Source organism: Giraffa tippelskirchi, chromosome 5 (assembly GCF_054371585.1).
Source record: "Giraffa tippelskirchi isolate mGirTip1 chromosome 5, T2T-mGirTip1v1.2.pri, whole genome shotgun sequence".
Taxonomy (NCBI): domain Eukaryota; kingdom Metazoa; phylum Chordata; class Mammalia; order Artiodactyla; family Giraffidae; genus Giraffa; species Giraffa tippelskirchi.
In genome coordinates, this window is record NC_137279.1 from 110,617,369 (window position 1) to 110,631,200 (window position 13,832).

The 13,832-nt window shown below is 50.7% G+C and overlaps 1 protein-coding gene across 1 annotated transcript in view; it reads left to right on the forward strand.

Moving 5' to 3' along the window:
• The first annotated feature begins 10,196 nt into the window (after nucleotides 1–10,196).
• KCND3 (potassium voltage-gated channel subfamily D member 3) overlaps nucleotides 10,197–13,832 on the forward strand; it is a 224,069-nt gene continuing 220,433 nt past the window's right edge. The window contains exon 1 of the mRNA XM_081492697.1: nucleotides 10,197–10,423. The gene's annotated coding sequence lies outside the window, so the exon portion shown is untranslated. The remainder of the gene's footprint in view (nucleotides 10,424–13,832) is intronic.

The window sequence follows — 13,832 nt, forward strand, 5'->3', positions numbered from 1 at the left end:
TGAGCGTGTAGGACATTCTTGTCAGAGAGTCTTATTCCTTATGCCTGGAGGCAGCATGGTAGAGAGCAGCGCCTTGGCATTGTCAGACTTAGGGTTTAAATCCTAACTGTGCCACCATATGGGTTAGGATAGGCTTACTACTTTAACATATATACCCAAAGTTCAGTGGCTTAACATAATAAAAATTTATTTTTTTTCCACTCATTTCATAGACCAACTAAGGTTAGGAAGGACAGAGGATGAGATAGCTGGATGGCATCACCAACTCAATAGACATGAATTTGAGCATGCTCCAGGAGCTGGTGATGAACAAGGAAGCCTGGAGTGCTGCAGCCCATGAGGTCTCAGAGTTGGACACAACTGAGTGCCTGAACTAAACTGAGCGCCTGAACTGAACTGAGCACTGAACTGAACTAGCTGAACTACTCCACATAGTCATCCGGATACCCAAGATTCTTCCTTATTGTGGCTCCACCCTCTTCTAGGTCCTTGAAATTCTCTCGATTCAGCTAGTGGATAGAGGGGAAGAAAAGCACATGTAGGATTGCTCTGGATATTTTTTATGGGTCCAGCTTATACTACCTTTGTCAGAATTTAGTCACAGAAGCCAAACCTAATCGCAAGGAATCCTGGGAAATGTACAATAGCTGTGCCCATGAAAAAGATGAACTGAGTTTGGTTAATATCCAGTCAGACTCTGCCAGGAGCCTGAGAGCCTACAGTCCATAGGGTCGCAGAGTCAGACATGACTGAGCAACTGAGCATGAAGCCACAGTCTCTGCCACAGGTACCTGCTAGTTGTGTGACCTTAGACCTTAGTTTTCTTATCTGTGAGATGGAGGTAGACCAAGAATTGATGAAGGCGAAATGAAATAACACATGTGAAATATGCTAAGTTGAGATTCATGACTATGATTTTTGCCACTCAGTTTGGGTCTCATTTCAGTTATTAGGCAGCAGTCCTGCTGACACCAAAAAGCTTGCCCATGGAGGCACCACTGCATGGCATTTAATGCATCCTTCTTTCTCTCCAAGGAGCAGGTCAGATTTTGGAGAGAATTCAGGAAGCCCTTGTGCTCACCAAACCCAAGGACTAGCCCCTAGGCACAGAGGCAAATACTGCCCAAATGGTCTTAGTGTCCTGGAGGTAGGGAGGAAGACATCTCATTCCTTGGAGAGATGAATTTTGATGCCATAGGAGGGTGCAATTACTGAGATATTTACAGATGAAACTGCATGTCATCTGTAATTTGCTTCAAAATTATCAGGGATTAGTGATGACCATGGGTATAGATAAGACATGACTGGCCTTGAGTTGGTATTTATCAAAGCTAAGTGGTGGGTTCATGGTGGGTATTTTATACGTTCTCTCTTTTGTGTGTGTCTGCAATTTTCTATAACAAAGAACTTCTTAAGGGCCCTGAGGATCCTTCTTTAACAGGCTTTGCTGAGAAACCCAGAAGCCTCTTATGACCTTGCAGTATGGAGACAGTAGCTGGACTGTGTTTATTTACTTGTTGACTCATCAAAGCAATTAACAGTTTTGCAGCTGAATCTCCCAAAACCCAGTGAGGCAGAAACATCCAACCCCAGCCTTGAGCTCTAAAGAAAAAATGAGCTTGAGTATGAGTATCATAGATGTGCAGTGCTGCGAGGAGGGCCTTGGCTGGTACTCATGGGCTCTGTCTGCTTACCAAGAACAGGTTGGTATAAAAACTAGTGTACAGATCCCTTCATCAGAACACTTTTGCAAAAGCTGAAGGCTTGGATTTCTAGCTTCAAAATTCAGAAACATCCCACCTTGTTGCTTATGTTAATAGTTGTATTAATGCGGTCAGTTTTTTGAGTGGACAGTGACTCTGTGGAGCTAGGAAGCCTTCTGTCCCCCTAAAACATACCCTGTTACTCAGATGGAGCCTCAGATCCACTCTATTTCATGACCTTGATTTTCATTATCCTGTTAAAATGTGAATAGTGTATCTCTGGACAGGATAGGTACTTACACATTAGTTTAAATGATTTATCAGTTCTTGCTCACAAGGAAGGAATGGAGAGAAGTAAGCACTTATAGAAATAGGGTGACACAGAATGGAGGGAGGGGCAAAATAGAAAAGTGTCTAGAGACTAATTTCTCTGATTTCACACATTTCCTAGGGTCTTGGTATGAAGAATAACAAGGAAAGAACTTGAGTGACCTGTCTGAACTTCTTCACAAACAACCGTTATAGAGAGCTGTGCCTTAGACTTAAAAATGCTAGGGTAAAGTCATAAAGGATCTTGCTGTGATTTTAGGTAATAGAGTGTTCTGCCTATGTTTTCCTCTAAGAGTTTTATAGTTTCTGACCTTATATTAAGTCTTTACTTCATTTTGAGTTTACTTTTGTGTATGGTGTTAGGAAGTATTCTAAAAAATTTCATTCTTTTACATGTAGTTATCCAGTTTTCCCAGAAGCACTTATTGAAGACACTATCTTTGTCCCATTGCATATTCTTGCCTCCTTTATCAAAGATAAGGTGCCCATAGGTTCATGGGTTTATCTATGGGCTTTCTATCTTGTTCCAATGGTCTATATTTCTATTTTTGTGCCAGTACCATACTTTCTTGATGACTGTAGTTTTGTAGTATAGTCCGAAGTCAGAAAGGTTGATTCCTTTGGCTTCATTAACATATGTAAAATAAATAGTGGGAATTTGATGTATGACTTGGAAACTCAAACCAGGGCTCTGTGACAACCTAGAAGTGTGAGATGGGATGGAAGATGGGAGGGAGGCAAGAGGGAGGGGACACATGTATACCTATGGCTGATCCATGTTGATATATGACAGAAACTAACACAATATTGTAATCATCCTTCAATTAAAAATAAATGAATTAAGAAAAAATGCTAGGGTAAAGTCAGTTGCAAAATTATGATAACATCCAATATTTTATTTATAAATGCATATGAAACAAAATCACTGCAGATGGTGATGGCAGCCATGAAATTAAAAGCTGCTTGCTCCTTGGGAAAAAAGCTATGACCAACCTAGACAGCATATTAAAAAGCAGACACATTACTTTACCAACAAAGGTCCGTCTAGTCAAAGCTGTGGTTTTTCCAGTGGTCATGTATGGATGTGAGAGTTGGACTATAAAGAAGGCTAAGTGCCGAAGAATTGATGCTTTTGAACTGTGGTGCTGGAGAAGACTCTTGAGAGTCCCTTGGACTGCAAGGAGATCCAACCAGTCAATCCTAAAGGAAATCAGTACTGAATATTCATTGGAAGGACTGATGCTAAGTCGAAATTCCAATACTTTGGCCACCTGATGCGAAGAACCGATTCATTGGAAAAGACCCTGATACTGGGAAAGATTGAAGGCAGGAGGAGAAGGGGATGACAGAGGATGAGATGGTTGGATGGCATCACTGACGCGATGGACATGAGTTTGAGTAAGCTCCAGGAGTTGGTAATGGACAGGGAAGCCTGGTGTGCTGCAGTCCATGGGATCGCAAAGAGTCAAACACGACTGAGTGACTGAACTGAACTGAACTGAACTGATGAAACATGTTATATGCATTATCTAACTCAATCCTCATGAACCCTATGAGTCAAGATGATCACTATAATCCATTTTACAAGTGAGGTAACTGAGGATCAGAAAAGTAAAGCAGCTTGCCCAAGGTCACACAGCTGGTAAATTAGAGTCAAGATTTGAAGCCAGGTTTATCCTGAACCCGTGTTCTCCCTTTCACTGTCCTGCGTTTCCTATGTGGTTTACACACAATTTTATACTTAAAGTTCAACAAGCTTTGGTCTTGGCATCTCTTTGTGTCAAGCCTAGGTTTTGGCTAATGGTTTTTTGACGAGCTCTCTTGCAGGGTTTTATGGCGAGCACAGTCACAGCTGCAGGCAACCAGGTACATTTCCAACTGACTGCATCCTGGCTGTTCCCAAGGAGGTGATATTCTGGAGATGTGATTGGCATTGTGCCAGAAAGGAAAGAAAAGACTTCCCTAAAAACCAATCTTGTTCAAGAGCAGAACACTGGCCAGGTCTCTGCAGGCAGCATTGACTGAGGTTCTCTTTGTAGATCTGAAAAGGCTGGAGGAGGGGGGCTTTGGAGCTCTTTTCATCTAGGATCAGCCAAATATTGAACACCCTCATCCTTTTTCTCTGTCTTCACGACAGTGCTTAAGCTCAATCAGATGGAACCTGGAGACTGACCAGCTGAAAAATTTATTGCATATTCTCAGTTATATAAAATCAAGGGAGCTATGAGAAAGAAAGTTAAAATAAATTCCTAATGCAAAGTTCTTGAGCATTTGTAATGTGCTGAGCATTGAGCTAGCATGTTTAGAGATGGCTAAGATGTGGTCCTTCCTTAAACAGCTTAAAGTCAGAGAGGGAGGCTGCCATGCAAACAACCAAGGTAATAACTATATCTGAGGTATTCAGGAAGGACTGTGGGAGCCCAAGTGGGGAATGGTTAGTTCCTCCTGAGGTATGGAGCTGAAATGAATCAATATGCCTTATGTGACCTTTGGGCTGGGTATTGAAGGTCTGGGACTGAGTGGAAGTTTGCTAAGAAAACAGTAGGAAATAGGGAATAGGGCATTTCTGGAAGACAGTTCAGCATGTACAAAGGCATGAGAGTGTGAAAAGATGTGATTTGGTCAAGTAGTAGAGAATAGGGCTTTATGATGGAAAGAAAAACATGTGTGAGTGGAAGAAGGTAAGGCCAGAAAGGAACTGCAGGAGATGAAACAATTGGAACAGGGTGTTTGAGAGGAAATGATCTTTTGGAGAAGACTGAAGGGGAGTGATGAGATGACGCAGAGGAGTGCCTGTGTACAAGGATACAGATCCATGGTACATAATTAGTGGTCAGGGAGAGTTCAGGAAGGAACGGTCAGCACCTGAATGAGCTTGAAATCAGGGACTCCCATCAACTCTCCAGGGAAAAGGGCAGATGAAGAAGCAGAGAAGACAAAGGACAGAGCCCTGGGAAACATCAGCACACAAGCAGAAGGAATCACCAGGGAAGAAGAGAACAGTCCCTGCATCTGTGATCTGTACCTTCAGCCTCTACCCACCCTCCTTCAAATTGTCACCAGCAAAGACTGAACAGATGAGTAGTTTTTTTTTTCCATCCATTGCCTGTGTCCTCCTCATAAGAAGGGGGCACAGGCAGTAATATCTGTGGTACAGACCTTGCAAGGAGTCCAGAACATGTTGGCTCCTCAACTTAAGGCTGATATGTTAAGCCTTATACAATCCAAGGATTTGCAACGCTACTTTGGACCCCTTGGATGGCCTTCCTAGGCCTGGGCATTTAGAGCTCCCCCTCCTGTTAGTGGGGCTTCCCAGGTGGCACAAGTGGTAAAGAACCCACTTGCCAATGCAGGAGATACCGAAAATGTGGGTTCGATCCCTGGAGCAGGAGGATCCCCTGGAAGAGGGCGTTGCAATCCACCCCAGTATTCATGCCTGGAGAATCCCATGGACAGAGGAGCCTGGTGGGCTACAGTCCATGGGGTTGCAAAGAGTCAGACATGACTGAAGCGACTTAGCACACATATACTCCTGTTGGGGGACCCTGGAAGAAGCCACTTAACCTCTCTGTACCTTGACTAGCTGCTCAGGGACTGGAGTAAATAAATTCTGATGGCCCTGAGTAAATTCTCCTATGCCCAGCTGTGGGAATAAGGAATAGGAGGCAATGGCATGTTCAGAGCCAGAGAACTCCCAAGCCCAAAGGAGACTCAGTGAAAATGAAGGGCCCCTACTAAGAGGCCCCTACTGCAGTCCCTCACTGCAACTTTGCCTTCATAAAGCTGCATCCACATGGGTATCTAGCATCCTTACTTACTCCTCCAGCATAAACTTCCCCTGGGACATGCTCCATGGGCTTCTGACATGATCCAGCCCCTGCCTTATCCCTATTCCTGTGGCACTTCCTCTATTCCTCATCAGAGGTCTCCCTCTTTGGGGCTGGAAAACAACCACTTCATCCAGGTGAACTTGACCCATCCCCAGCCGTGGCCTGGCATTGTTATCATTATATGCACAGAGGTGTGTGTCTGTCTGTCTTGTGTATGGTCCAGTCCCTCTACCTTCCTCTCCAGGCAGATTTCCTCACACTTCCTGCTGACACCACTCCTGCCCTGAACAGCAAAGACAAGCACCAGTTATATTACCATTCCTATGTTCCGGGCACCCTTCTAAGTGCTTTACCTGTGAGAATTGTTCATCTTCACCAGACCCTGTAAGGTAGATAGTTCTATGTATTACTATTTTGTGCTTTCCAGGTGGTGCTAGTGTAGGTAAAGAACCCTCCTGCCAATGCCCTCCTCCATGGAATCTTCCTGACCCAGGGGTCGAACCCGCATCTCTTACACCTCCTGCATCTCCTGAAATGACTTATCACGCGGGCACATTACTATTTTAAAGATGAGGCAATCAAGGCACAGAGAGGTTCAGTAGCTTCCCCAAGATCACACAGGAGGTAAACAGCGGAGGCAGGGTCAAACTCAGGCAGTCTAACTTCAAAGTCAGTTTATTTACCTCCAAGATACACAGCTGAATATAGAATATATATAATATATAGAATGTATATAATATATAGAATATATATAATATAGAATATATACATATATACCTGAATATGGAAAGCCAGCAACCCTCAGAGGTATAGTTCCACCCTCCAAATTCCTGCCTCATCAAGGGGAAGATTGGTGAAGTAGTCCAGCCACAAGCAATGAGGGTAGAAGCAACCCTTATGGACACTCAAAGGCACAGCTTCTAAGAGCAAACCTGAGCAGAGCAGCCCTGGGAAATTCCCAAGCAGACACCAGCTCCAGCAAGTCAGCAAACTTGGAGGCTGCAGACTTGGTGGGGCAGCCTCTTACCCCCACAGTCCACACAATGACAAGCTCTGCAAACAGCAGCCAGAGTGAAGGGACTAAAGAAGACTCCTCATGTGTGCACAGCTTGGAAAGGACACACATACAGAGCATAGTCGTCCATAGGAGCGCCGTCTTTAAATAGAAAAGATAGCCTGAAGTACGCCCTGAAGTCACATGTGTGCTCTCTCTCTCTCACACACACACACACACGCGCACATACACACACACACACACACACACACACACACACACACACACACGGCCATGGCCAGTGGATTGACTGAACAAATGCCTTAGCTGTGCCGGTGGCAAGGGAAGGAATTCTAGTGCCCTGGCAGCTCCTAACTTTCAGTTCCTATTTAGAATATCTGAATTGGGAGCATCGACAAGCTCCCAAATTAGCTTTTTAAATAGAAGCTGAGAGTTAAAGGAAAAGCGGCCGTATCATGGGGGAAATGCAAGCGAGAATCCTGGCCAGGCCAGGCCAGAGGCAGAGAGGGGAAAGGTGAGGCCAGGCAGTGCTGGAAAGATGCAATGGAGGGCATGGAGCGCAGGCGAGGGAAGCATCTCCAGGCAGTGGCTCCTTCAGCTGCTGGAGTCAAGGGGCCTCTCTTCTGCCCATCACTTACTCTCTCTCTCTCTCTCTCTCTCATTTTCCAGGTCACCTGGTTGTGAGAAGAGCTGGTAAGTAACAACCACACTGGCCTAGACTAGAAATCTGTCTTTTATATTTTCCTCTAGATCTTCTCAACAGAAAGGAGAATACAGTCTACAGCTACTTCACTTAAATGATGAGATGTGAACTTGGGAGGAATGGGTCCAGAGGTGTGTGTGTGTTGCAAGGCAGGGTCCGGCGGGGGTGGGGTTGTCCTGAATCAGTGTCCTGTCTTCAAACAGGGCTGACTAGGCACAGGAGAGCACAGTTGTCCCACAAGTATATCTCTCTGGAGGAGGAAGATGCTCCCACCTAACTGTTCCTGGAAACCTCCAAGCTTTGGGGCAGACCCAGCTCCAGAGCTACCTGCAAGATGCAAAACAAAGATGGGAATGCACAAGAGTTCAAATCTGGGCAGAAATAAAATGCGTGCGTGCTAAGTTGCTTCAATCCTGTCCAACTCTTCACGACCCTGGGTTGTAGCCCACCAGGCTCCTCTGTCTATGGGATTCTACAGGACAGAATACTGGAGTGGGTTGCCATGCCCTCATCCAGGGGATCTTTCTGACCCAGGAATTGAACCCCAATCTCTTAGGTCTCTCACATTGGCAGGAGGGTTCTTTACCACTAGCGCCACCTGGGAAGCCCCAAGAAGAAAAGCACTGAGTTTTAACTCTTCCCAAATTGGACAAGGGGGTGAATGGCTGAAGGAAACTGTCTCTCCCCAGACCTGCCCACCCAGAGTCTGAGAACTCCCGGGGTCACAGCAGTTGTGAGAAAATGAGCTCTTCCCCAGGAATGGGAGGAAGGAGGTAGGAGCAGAGCCAGGACCTTCCCCGAATTCTTCCCCCGTCTGCCAGGGAGTGGCACTGTTGTTAATCATTATTACTGTATGCAAATAACTATGCAAATCCCTCACCGCTCCTGGGGCTCCTGGCAAATGCTAATAGAGCCCACGCCTAGCTCTTCAAGGGCCAACTGTACACCTTTCAGACAGACAAGCTGAAGGGGGCTTTGCGGGGAGTGGGACGAATGGGTGAATGAGGGCTTCCGAGCCAGCCAGGAGCCCGCTGGGGCTCAGGCCACCATGACTCACCTCACCTCTTAATCTCGAACAGGGCTAAGGGTTCTCATAAAAGCCAGAAGCCTCGTTTGGACTCGGAGAGGTCCTTGCCAGCCCCCTTCAAGCACGCCCGCCCCTTCACCGCACTCTGCTTTTCCCTCGGTCTCTGTTTCACACCCAGAACTGTGGTCGCTCAAGCTCTCCGTTTCGGTCCCTGCTGAGGCACGGAGCCGCCTCGCTTCTGGAGCGCCAGGCGATTCCAGGCATCCAGGCCGAGATCTCGGAATTCTGGACGCGGGGACAGCTGGAGCCGCTCGCGTCGGCACCGTTCGCGAGGACTGAACCCTCTGCGAACGGAGGCCGAGAGTGTGGGAGTCTGGGCCGTATACCACTCTCTTGGGATGCTCCCGGGCTCCATCCGCCCGACCTCTTGGGCACTTGCTGACTGCCCGCTCCCCATCCTGGGCCGAGCCACTGGGCAGTGGGGATCCTTGGGCTCCGGAGAGGGATCGAGGGACCGGGCGGACTCGGATTGAGAGTTCACGCTCCCAAGTCCAGACTTTGGGGTCTAGGTACTGAGTCCACGTGGAAGGATAGGAGGGCGAATCCCTACCTTCGGGTCGTGCCCCTTGCGCTCCGGAAGAAGAGCGGCTCTTACGTGGGGCAAGGGCATTGTGTGTCCCCCCGGGACCTCTCCAGCCCCGGCACAACAAGCTCACGGCCGCGGCGAGCTACGAAGCTTGCGCGGTGACGGACTCCACCTCCCCAGGTGGCAGGGCTCGGCCGCAGGCAAGTGCCGATGCCGCGTGGACAGTCGGTGAGAAACAGACACCCAGCTGGGTCCACACACACCCCACGCGCGCACACAGCGACGCTCCTGTCACCTCTCCCCGAGTCCCCAGCACACACGCCTCCGAGCTCACACTCACGCCTACTCCCCGCTCCGCCTCCACGCCCAGGCCGAGCTCACCTTGCCACACTCACCCCCGTGCCCACCCTCGCTGGCACACGCGCCCACATCCGCGTCGGCACACTCCGCCACCTCCAGGCACACCCTAGGATTCCTCCACTGGCCCGGGGAGACGCACCAGGCTCTGCCTCGTCTCCCTGCCCCCCACTCTGGCTCACGCGCGCGCCCCTCTACACACACACATACACACACACACACGCACACACACACACCCTCGCGCGGGGAGTCACTCCCCCTAGCACGCCCTCGCCCTGGGCACCCTCTCGCGGCGAGCCTCCGGGTCCTCCTCGTCTCTCCCTCCGCGCTCTCGGGCCCGGCCTGGAGCCGCTTGGTCGCCGGGGATCAGTCGGGAGGCAAGGGCCCAGCCTCGCCGCCTCCCCCGGACTCTCCTCTCCGCCCCGCCCGCGCCGCGCCCCCATCGCCTCCCCCTTCGGAAGAGGGACCTCGCCAGGCAGCCGGTGGCCCCGCCGGGCTCCGCTCCGCGCGGCGCCGGCAGCGGCGGGGGCAGGGCGCGAGCGAGGGAGCCCGCGAGCCCGCGAGCCCGCGAGCGGAGCGGCGAGGCGGGGAGGGGACGCGCTGCCGAGCCGGGGCTGGAGCGACGGCGGCCGCGGCGGCGGCGGCGGCGACGGGGGAGGGAGGGCCCCACGGACAGACGGACGCACTAACGGATCGAGCGAAGAAGGGAAGGAGAGACTTGGCTCGCGAGGAGGAGAGGTGCGAGCGGCGGCCGCTGGGCGCTTCCCCGCGCTGCTGGGTGCTCTGCGCCTCCGCGGCCCCCGGCTCCCGGCGGCAGCTTCCTCGCGCGCGCGGGGCGCGGGGTGCGGGGCCTGGGGCTTGCTTCGCCGAAGGTAAGAGGGACGCGACCGAGCGTTTTGGAGCCAGGAAGTGCACTCAGCGCTGCTCCCACGCCTGTTGCTCTGGCTGCCCACGCGGCACCCTCCCACTCCCGCACCCGGGTGGGTGGGCGCTGGGGCGCCGGAAGGATTGGGGGTGGGGCTGGCGCCGTGGGGGAGCAGGCAGCCGGCCCGGAGGCGTCGGTTCCCGCGGGCTGCGGAGCCACCTCCGGGCAGCTAGGCGCTGTGAGGTTTGGAGGTGGGGGTGTGAACCTCTGCCCTCCTTCCATTGGCCTGCCTTCCCTCCGGGGTGCCAGAGGCAGCGCCCCGGGATCCGGCGGCAGGTGGCGACGGCTCGCTGGGTCCCCCGCTCTTTCTGAGGGGAGAAGGAGAGAAATGGCTGAGGGTGGAAGCGGGGAGCGGTTTGGGGCGCTTTACAAAGTTCTTCAGCCGGGCGATCGGGCGGTGTGCCTACCACAGGCTGGGGGCACGCACATCTGGTCCTGCCCGACGCCGCTTGCCCCCGGCGAGCTCTGGGAAGGGTCTCTGAGCAACACCAGGGGCCAGAGTGGCCCGGGGGGAGGCCCCTGGAAAGACTCACTTTGCGAGATGTTTACACTGGGAATGAGGTGCGGAAGGGGACTGGGCAGAGAAGTTACCTAGAATCAACTAAATTCCTGCACTTGCTTAGTGTTGACATTTGAATCGAGTCCAGGATGTTCTGCTCTTATCCCGGGCAGCGGTGATATGTCAGCAACAGGCTGAGGTTCTGAACCTGGAATCTTATAGCAAAGAGAAGACTCGGTTATATTTCTTGGGAGAGGGTGCCTAAACTTTCTCCCGATCCTAGGTACAAGGCAATCGTTTCAAGACCTGGTTCTATGTGGTTCGTGATGGTATTTTGCATGAATGTAACAGAGATGGTTAAATTTATGCCTTATTTACCATCACTTCAAGGGAACCCGGACATTTAATGTCTGTAGAAAGGGGGCCTGGGCCAGCAGGAATTCAGTGCAAAGCATGTGTACCTTTTTCCCATGTGGACACGTTGGCACAGGGGCTGGAATAGATGTGTTTATTTTCCCCTGTCTCTACTGGAATGCAACAAAACGCAAGAGCACAAGGGACCCCCAGAGGAAGAAAGATTAGTGGCTTGCTCCCTTTCGCTGTTTAAGAGACTGGAGAAAAAATCAAGTGTTCAGAAAAGTGCCCTGGCCAGCCTAGGAGAGGCACTGCAGGAGAAGAGGATCTCTGTGTGTGTCCCAGGCCTGGATCCCAACGATCACCATCTCGGCACCCTGCCAATTTCATGGCTGCTTACCCAAACCCTGTGGGCACAGGAGGACGCCCCCTGGGTTGTCAGGACCCTCCACTCCCAGACTGGCTCCATTCTGGGCTGCGTGAAAAATTGTGGAAAGTAAAAGTTTCAAGAGACTCTCCATACCCAGTTCTCTGTCGAGGTCACTGAAGGGTAGACCTTGGTGACATGATGTTTTCATTGCCTCGTGCCTGTGCTCAGGTTAAGTGTCAGTCCTCAGGACAGGTGGTCTGCTCACTTTGCCCACGTTGGGCTCTCTATCTCCGCCACAGAAGCTGGCTGACAGGGCTGCTTGTTTACAGCAGGGGGAATGTGTTTCCCTTTTCTAGGATTTTTTTTTTCCGCCTGTGTCATTTCAGCACTCACCTGTTTCAAATGTCTCTTCCCCATCCTCCCCCCACCCCCATCTTTCAAAATCTTCTGCCAAAAACAAAAATAGCTTCAGATTTTTCATTTGTAAGGCGTCCACGTCCTAGTAAAACCTTGGCATTTGAGGCCTGTGCAGTGCTATTGGCTGGAAATGGGGCCGCACTGTGGTGCCTGTTGCAGGAATTCATACCCAGGTCGGCTCCAGGAGGCGTTGGTGCCTATCAGAGGGCGAGTGTTGTGGTGAGGGTCTTGGAGAAGCCCTGCTTGAGCTGGGTAAAGCCTGCAGGGTTGTATGGAGGGTATGGCTTGCATGGCCACAGGCATGGGACACTTTTCCTCCACTTCCAAACTCTCTTTCACACACACAGAAGTAACAATGGGGTGATTCCTCCCATTTTGGTACCTTTTACCAAGGGGACAGGGCTTGAAGCTTCAGAGCAGCCTGGCCTTCTTTGGGAAGACTGTCCTAGATTAATACATGGGATAAAAGTTCGACTGTGGGACCAGAGGCTTTTATGATAGACAGAGAGGGACTGTTTTTCCTTCCCCAGTTCTCAATTATTCATCTGAGAGTAGTTTGTAAAATACCCAGAGACTTTGGAGAAGAGGAGATTGGCATGGGGAGGGGACGGTAAAGTGATGGGATTCAGCTTGGCAGCAGCAGGTACCAGGGAGTGAGGCTTGGGAGTCAGGGTGAAACAGCACTGGCAGAATGGAAGTGGGAGGGCTCCACTTTCTCAGGGTATACAACTGCATACCTAGCCAAAGCAGAGTGTTAGGGGGGTACCTGCTGGTTCTGTGGTCTTTTACTCTTTGCTATGGGAACCCCCCAAGTTCCTGCCTTTCTTAGCTCTATCCTGGGATAAAGCAAGCATATTAAGAGTCAGAGGTCCAGGGCCCAGGGTCTGGAGCTCGGACTCCTTTTCCCTCCAGGGGTGTGGCCAGGGGTTCTGTGAATGAACTGGGCTTTTGATTGCCTTGAGTTCTAAGCAATGCAGGTTGTGTGCCCCTTTCTGGGCACCAGCCTCATCAGAAATTCCCAGAAGTGCCTCTGCTAAAAGGAGGCTCAGACTAACTCCATCCCCACAGCAACAAACCCAGAGGCTCTACTGCTTGCTTTGTAGGGGCCACCGTGAGGAAGAGATCTTTTGGTGAGTCCCGAGCTACAGGCTTGATGTCCTGGATCCAGTAGAATCAAGGATTACTTAAGCTAGAGATCTGCTTGTCACTTTCTTGTCCAGTTATCTCATTTGACAGACGAGGCTTGTGAGGCCCAGAGGATAATGGTGGCTTGCTTTTACAAGTTCAGGTGAGAATTAGAACGGGAGTGCTGGGCCTTCCAGACCCCATGCTTTCTGCTGCCTGGGGACGGGGTGGGCAGAGCCTGCATCCTGCTGTCTTCAGAAGGACCTTCAGTATTTGGCTACACCTAGATCAAAAAGTCATTTGGCAGTGAGCTGCCATGCCATGCTGCCATGCTATGTCACTTCAGTTGTGTCTCTTTGCGACCCTATGGATTGCAGGCTGCCAGGCTCCTCTTTCCATGGGATTCTCCAGGCAGGAATACTGGAGTGGGTTGCCATTTCCTCCTCCAGGGGATCTTCCCCACCCAGGGATTGAACCCGTGTCTCTTATGTCTCCTGCACCAGCAGGCGGGTTCTTTACCACTAGTGCCAACTGATCAGCAGCCTATTGGAAAATCGTCACCTCCTATATACACAGAACATAGTCACTTTG